At 47.2% G+C, this 7,096-nt stretch overlaps 1 pseudogene; it reads right to left on the bottom strand.

Annotated features, from left to right (window-relative positions):
• Positions 1-5,887: 5,887 nt before the first annotated feature.
• Positions 5,888-6,721, bottom strand: LOC148002995 (large ribosomal subunit protein uL15 pseudogene; annotated as a pseudogene).
• Between the last annotated feature and the right edge of the window lie 375 nt (positions 6,722-7,096).

Genomic DNA, 7,096 nt, shown 5'->3' with positions numbered 1-7,096 from the left:
GTCTCTAACAGGCCTGGTTAGCAGACCACTTACCTTTGGGTTATTCGGGAAGCATTGATCCCTCAGCTACCTTCTACTTTATGCGACTCTGTTTCCTTTCCTTCCCGCCCCACTCTCTCCACCTTACGTGTGACTTTCTTGCACCAGGTCTGTCTTCAGACTCACTGTCTAGCCCAGGCTGGCTTTGAACGTGTGATTCTCTGTCCTCCCTTCCAGCACTGCTGCTAGCAGCATGTGTCAGGACTATCAGCCTAGTTTTAGTAATTTTAAAAAAAAAATGTTATGGGGGTTGGGGATTTAGCTCAGTGGTAGAGCTCTTGCCTAGCAAATGCAAGGCCCTGGGTTCGGTCCCCAGCTCCGAAAAAAAGAAAAAAGAAAAAAAATGTTATTGAGCCTTTAATTTTGTTGGCACTCAGGAGGCAGAGGCAGGTGGATTTTTGTGAATTCAAGGCCAGCCTGGTTTTCAGAGTAAGTTCTAGAACTGCTACACTGAGAGACCTTGTCTGGCAAAAAGAAAACAAAACAACAACAAAAAAAGTTATTCAGGGGTTGGGGATTTGGCTCAGTGGTAGAGCGCTTGCCTAGCAACCACAAGGCCCTGGGTTCGGTCCCCAGCTCCGAAAAAAAGAAAAAAAAAAAAAAAAGAAAAAGAAAAAAAAAGTTATTCATTTATTCCTATTTTATGAGTACATGTGTTTTTGCTTGTAAGCATGTGTGTGTACCATGGGCACCCAGTGCCCTCAGAGGTCAGAAGAAAACATCGGATTCCTGGAACTGGACATACATGTGGTTGTGATTCACCTCGTACTAAGAACCAACTCCAGGTCCTCTGTAAGGGCAGCAAGTACTCCTAACTTCTGAATCATCTCCGGGCCTAAAGAATAATAATGATAATGATAATGATAATAATAACAACAATTACAACAACAAAATAGCATCTCACTAGATCTTCCAGGGTGACCTTCAATTCTCAATCCTCCTGCCTCAGTTTTCCAAGTGGGAAACTTGGATTACAGCTAGATTAAACTTTTTGGAAGCCTCTCACGCTGTTTTCCACAGTAGCGGCCACATTTCCCTATCTCTGCTCACGGGCACAAGAGTGCCAAATTTTTTTTAAAAAAAGATTTATTTATTAGTTTGTTTATTAAATGTAAGTACACTGTAGCTGTCTTCAGATACACCAGAAGAGGTCATCAGATCCCATTACAGATGGTTGTGAGCCACCATGTGGTTGCTGGGATTTGAACTCAGGACCTCTGGAAGAGCAGTCGGTGCTCTTAACCACTGACTGAGCCATCTCTCCAGCCTAAGTTCCATTTTTTTTTTAAAATGGCTTTTCTTTTTTCAGAAAGTATCTTTAGGTTTGTTTATGTGCATGAGTGTTTTGTACGTGGGTGAGCCATGTTTTCCTGGTGCCCTTCCTCCCGCTGTTGGGTTTCTAGTTGTGTGTTGCCACTCCCAGCTTTAATTCTTCACTTTCTTTTTCTTAGAAATATTTTCTTAAAAAAATAGTAATTTGTATGTGCATGTATATGTGTCCGAGCGTATGTATGCAACATAGTGTGTACCTGGTGACTAGGGAGGTCAGAAGAGCCACCTGATCTCCCTGGAACTGGGTCTTCTGACCTGCGGTCACAGCTGAGCGACCATGGGAGTGCTGGGACCAAGCCAGTGCTCTTAATCCCTGAGCCATCTCTCCAGCCTCAAAGCTCTTTTTAATTAATTAATAATTAATTAATTAACCAATACTTGGTTCTCAAAGGAAAAGAAGCACATCTCAGCTCTCATTGTATGTTTGCTTCTCATTTCCCTGGCTACTAGACCCGCTGGACACCTTATCAGATGCTCCTATGGCTTGCAAGTCAGAGGACAAGTTGATGGGTTTGGGCGGCCCCTCCCACCATATGTCTAGGGATCAAACTTGTTGCTAAGCCGTTCACATCACTTGTACCGATGTGCCGGAGGCTGTTTGTGTATGCTCACCGGCCGTATATGTACTTTCTCTGGAGAAATGTTTACTCCAGTTTCGAATCAGGTTATTTGGTTTTGTTGCCGTTATGAGCAGTCTGTAAATGTTCAGGATTTCGGTGCCCGATCAGATAAGCAGTTTGCGGGTATTTTTTTTTTCCTGGTCTGTGACTTGCCTTTTCACTGTTGCTGGTGTCTTTCGAAACATCCTGTGGAAATGACTTCGAGGGTAGAAGTCCCTGGGATGAGGGGGCGGGGTTTCACCCGAAGGAAGTGACCCCCGACTACCCAGGAGTGCTGCGGGCTCAGTGAGGAGCACTTTATTTTGTGCTAGCTCATCTCTGTGAGAAACTGCCACAAATGCAGGGCATGAGATAGCCATTTTATACCACTTTGGGCTCTTTGTCTCCTTACAGGGTGACCTGTGTTCTGATTGGCTATTTTAAACTACCAGACAGCGTTGCTGCAAAGGGAGAGGGCGGGGAAGGAAGCAGTTTGCAGCAGAGATGCGAAGCTGCAGACTCTGGGTGGCAGCTGCTGTTTCCTTCTTCTTCCCCTCTGCTCTGGGTGGGGGGAGGGGTTGCCACAGGAGAGCTAACACTTGCATGTGGAGGGGATAGGAAGTGGGGTGGGGTGTAGATAATTTTGATCCAAGGATTTAGTAGCAGCCTGCATCTGTTTGGAATAATTCTGGCCCATGGGGGGGGGGGAGCCCACACACCACCCTCCTTCAGTACATAGATAACTTATTACTTTGTGAGGCAACAGAGGAGGGCACCTCTGAGGGAACTCTTCCCCCCAACTCCCTTAAAGTCTTATCCACCGGAGTCTATAAGGTCTCTTGGGGAAAAGCACCAGAGAAAGGAAATATAGTCTGAGTTCTGGAAGAATTTGGCACATTCTAAACTACAAACTATAAACCAACAGAGAGCCTTCCTAGATCAGCTAGATCAGCACCCCAGCAGGCAGGATACCACCTTCCTGGCTCAGGTTAGATCAGCATTCCAGCTGGTAGGCTACCTTCCTAGCTCAGGCTAGACCAGCACGACAGCTGGTAGGATACATTAGTAAGGAGTTAGACTCAGGGCTTCAGATGGACCTGATATTTGAGAGCCACAGTGGCCATGGGACTCCTGACCCCTGAGGCACATAGCAAATCTGGGATAGCCTCTCAAGAGTTTATACCCTTGATTTCAGAAAGATACTTAATTTTAATTAAAAGGGACAGTTACAGTTGTCAGATAGAATGGTGAAGTTCCAGGCTGTTCTGGAAGTTCCTGAAGTGGCACATTAAAGCCCAGCCCTCTCTCAACCCTTCTGCTCTCCTCCCTGAAGGGGCAGGCCTTGAGCAATCCTGCTGTCGACTATGCAGGCCAGGCAGTGTCTATGCAGACCAGCGCCTAAGGATGACCCTCTGCAGAGTTCTGACATCCACTTGTTTAGGGATGGGAGTTCATTTGTTCAGGATGGAGTTTGGGATATGCTGTGTAGACAGTTTGAGACTGAAACCCTCTTCTAGGCTTTGACAAGAGCTCTGAAGCCCGGCAGTGGAAGAGGGTAAAGATCTATGTGGACCCTGAATATGCACACTGGGTACTGTGTGCACAGGGGGCCATCCGGGAAGTGAGGGGACTGCTGACAGCTCCAAGGATTCCTGTCGAAAACCCTAAGGAGACCTGGATTGATTAGACGCAGCTCTGCTCCCTGGGACATTGTGGCCCTGCACTGCTGTGACCACCAGGGGAAGAAGACCCCATAACACTCTCTTGTCCCGTGGGAAGCTTAGGGAATTTGTACGGCCTTAGCTTTTAGGAGACATTTGGTAGACTCACCCACCGCCAGGGCTTATCTCAAGTTGTGGGCTGGAATGAGTGGGACAAGACTCAGGAGTCTTCTGGGAGAATCGTCATCTAATGGACTGGAGGACTCTAGGAGCCCCGTTGGCACACCTAGACGTGTTCGCATATGGAAGTTATTCCTGCTCTTCTCTCTTCAGTGGGATATTTCCTGGTTGGGGGTCCATATTTCTTCTCCAGTTGCCCACTGATCATGATTCTCCAGTCTTCACTGGTGACTGTCTCAATCTGGCCCAAGGAAACGACAAAGGAAAGGCACTCCAGGAAGAAAAGAGACCTACTAAGGGGACTCAACTCACACCTGAGACATGAGGGACAACTAGAGTGGGCCACCTTGAAAGATCACATGGAAAGACCTTCTTGTCTAAGGTAGAACACAAATTGGCTTTTTTTTTTTTTTTTTTTTTTTTTTTTTTCAGAAGAGAGGGATGACTACTTAACAAAAGAACATTCAGGACTTAAGGAATAGACAACTGGTTTGGAACAAATTTTCTAACTGCATGCCTCAACTTCAAATTGTGAGAGTCCAGCAAGGACCGTCAGATATCTTAATCCAGATGGGACCAGAGCTATTTTGAGGTCAAAGGCCAGCTCTCCTAAATTCCCAGGCAAGGACTATGAACATTTTTACTATTGAGGGAACACTTTCTTTCTGGAAAACAGACTCCATAGCCGTAAATAGCCCGACCCATGTTTACACTGCCTGTGTTCCCTGGGGAGTGTTGTGAATTTGAGTCTTATGCCAAGGGCTTTAAAGGAGTTCGCAGGAAGTCTAGCTAAGGTTTTAGGAAGTTCAACGGATGTAGGAAAGATGATATGGGCACCCCGGGCTGTCCCCTATCCCATCCTCCTCCAACCACCCAAGGTTCACCCTACTGGAATTCTGGCGGGGATCCCACCCCCATTGCATCCCTCAGAGGGTTCCTTCTCTGGTCCAGGGCGCAGAGGGTACTGGAGGCAGTCCTAGGCCCACATTCCTCTCACTTCCCGCCATTGTCCGGAGTTCCTGTATCCTTATCTCGACACTCTCTCCAGGCCGCTCCCCAGCTGCGAGGAGTGGTGACTCATTTCCTTTCTTTCTAGTGACTTAATCCTGCCCAAGCAGCGACTGGCCCTTCTAGCCTCGCTGGGGCTCGGAGCGTAGCATGGCTTTCCGGTGCCGGCAGGGGGCGCCAAAGCCCGCAGCGCTTCCCTCAGGTCTTGGAACCGCAGCCTAGGCGGGAACCGCCACAGTCTGGACTGGGAAATCCTGAGGTGACACGGGACAGGGATGTGCACTGCACACCCGGCTAAGAGGGGGTAGGAAATCAGTACTGGATACCACAGCTCTGCACTGCAGGTAATAATTTCATCCTCTACTCCGGCCTCTTCCTCCCGTGGTGTTCCCACCCGTGTTTGCAGACACAGTTCCTAAATAGTGATCACTGTGGATCCTACAATGCGGTTGTTCCAGGAATCCATACTTGCCTGGACCCTCACCGGGAAGAAGAGGAGTTCACAGTCATAGACGGCCTACCTGACCCATGCGGGTCCTCTATGATCCCCCTTTCCTTCACTCCCAGGCACCAGAGAACCACAGACATTTACGTGGGTCTGGAAATCTCAGCTATTTTCCAAGTGTCACCCATGGAATATGTCAATAAGTCCACACAGTAGGTCTCAAACCACACTGATCCCAGGGCCTCACCTCCCTGCACTCCACGAGTTATGAATACAAAAGACTTGTCCTGGTGTCTGACATAGCCCTAATGAAAGAAGCCAGAAAGACGAAGGAAAGTGAAGGGGACATAGGAAAGGGAATTCAGCCCTTCATTAAAGACTGTAAATGAACAGGAAGTAGAGGTGCAACCCTATAATCCCAGGCAGAGGCAGTCCTATCTCTGAGAGTTCGAGTCCAGCCTGATCTACAGAGTGAGTTCCAGGACAGCCAAGGCTACATAGAGAAAAAACAAACAAACAAACCAAAACAACAAAGAGTTGTCAAAAAATGAAGTAAAAAAATTCCAGGACGATTTATAACACGTGTTCCCGCAGAAAGAATTTTTTTTTTTAATGTTATTATTTGGGGTTGGGGATTTAGCTCAGTGGTAGAGAGCTTGCCTAGCAAGCGCAAGGCCCTGGGTTCAGTCCTCAGCTCCAGAAAAAAAAATGTTAGCATTTAATTAACCTCCTGGGTGGCTTCAGGTCACCAGGACACAGGCAGCTCCAGCATCCTTAATCTTCTCTTCAGCTCTTCTGCTGAGGACTTGGCCTTCACGGTGACAGGTTGCTTAGGGAGCTTCCCCTTCCCCAGAACTCTGTAGAAGCCCAGTCTGATAGCATCAATGACTGGAGCAGCTGCTGTCTTGTTTTTTGCAGCATTGACCCGTATCTGCTCGCTGACCAGTGTCCCCAGTTTATCCAGGTTGACAGTTGGGCAGAAGCTCTGGTTCCTCTTCAAGTGGACATGCCTCATGACAACTTTCCCAAAGTTACCTGGGTGACATTTGTCAGAGTTGATCCTGTGGTGATGCTTGCCCCCAGCATTCCTGTGGCCTCATGGATGCTTGTGGTGCTTACCTATGGGACCGTGACCACCGTGACTTACATGGCCCAAGAGTTTCCTGGTCTTCCTAAAGATAGCACGGCAGCAGAAGAAAGAGTGTAAAACAGTATTTTTTTTTTTTTTTGGTATGGAGATATTTCAAGTAAGAGCATGGAAATTGTCTTGAGCTAGGCGTAGGGCCTAACCATATGACCAAGTAGTGACCAAATGTGCCCTTTCTCTTTGTCCAGCTGTAAACCTGCCATTTTCTGGACTCTTGCAAAGAAGACCCTAAGCTTTATTTGCAATAAAAGATGTGACTTAACCGTCCTCCTACAATTTTTGTGACCTACGGTTTATCTTACCAGATCATAGCCCTGTGCAACTCAGGGACCACCCTATGACCTCATTTACCAGAAAAGAGAAAAAGGGAGAAGGGAGGGGCAGTCTCTAAAAGCCACAAAAATCCTCTGTGTGCTTATTGTAAAGATACTTAAGTCTGCTGAGAAGGCTGCACTCATCACTTGCGTGTGAGTTTCCTTATACACGAGTGTGTGTTTCCTCATACACGAGTGTGTGTTTCCTCATACACGAGAGTGTGTGTTTCCTTATACATGAGTGTGTGTTTTCTTATACATGAGTATGTGTGCTTCCTCATACACGAGTGTGTGTGTTTCCTCATACACGAGTGTGTGTTTCTTTATACACGAATGTGTGTTTCCTTACACATGAGTGTGTATGTTTCCTT

This window comes from Rattus norvegicus, chromosome 10, assembly GCF_021556685.1.
Source record: "Rattus norvegicus strain SHRSP/BbbUtx chromosome 10, alternate assembly SHRSP_T2T, whole genome shotgun sequence".
Classification (NCBI taxonomy): Eukaryota; Metazoa; Chordata; class Mammalia; order Rodentia; family Muridae; genus Rattus; species Rattus norvegicus.
The sequence above is the reverse complement of the archived record's forward strand: the minus strand, read 5'-3'. Positions and strand labels throughout refer to the sequence as shown.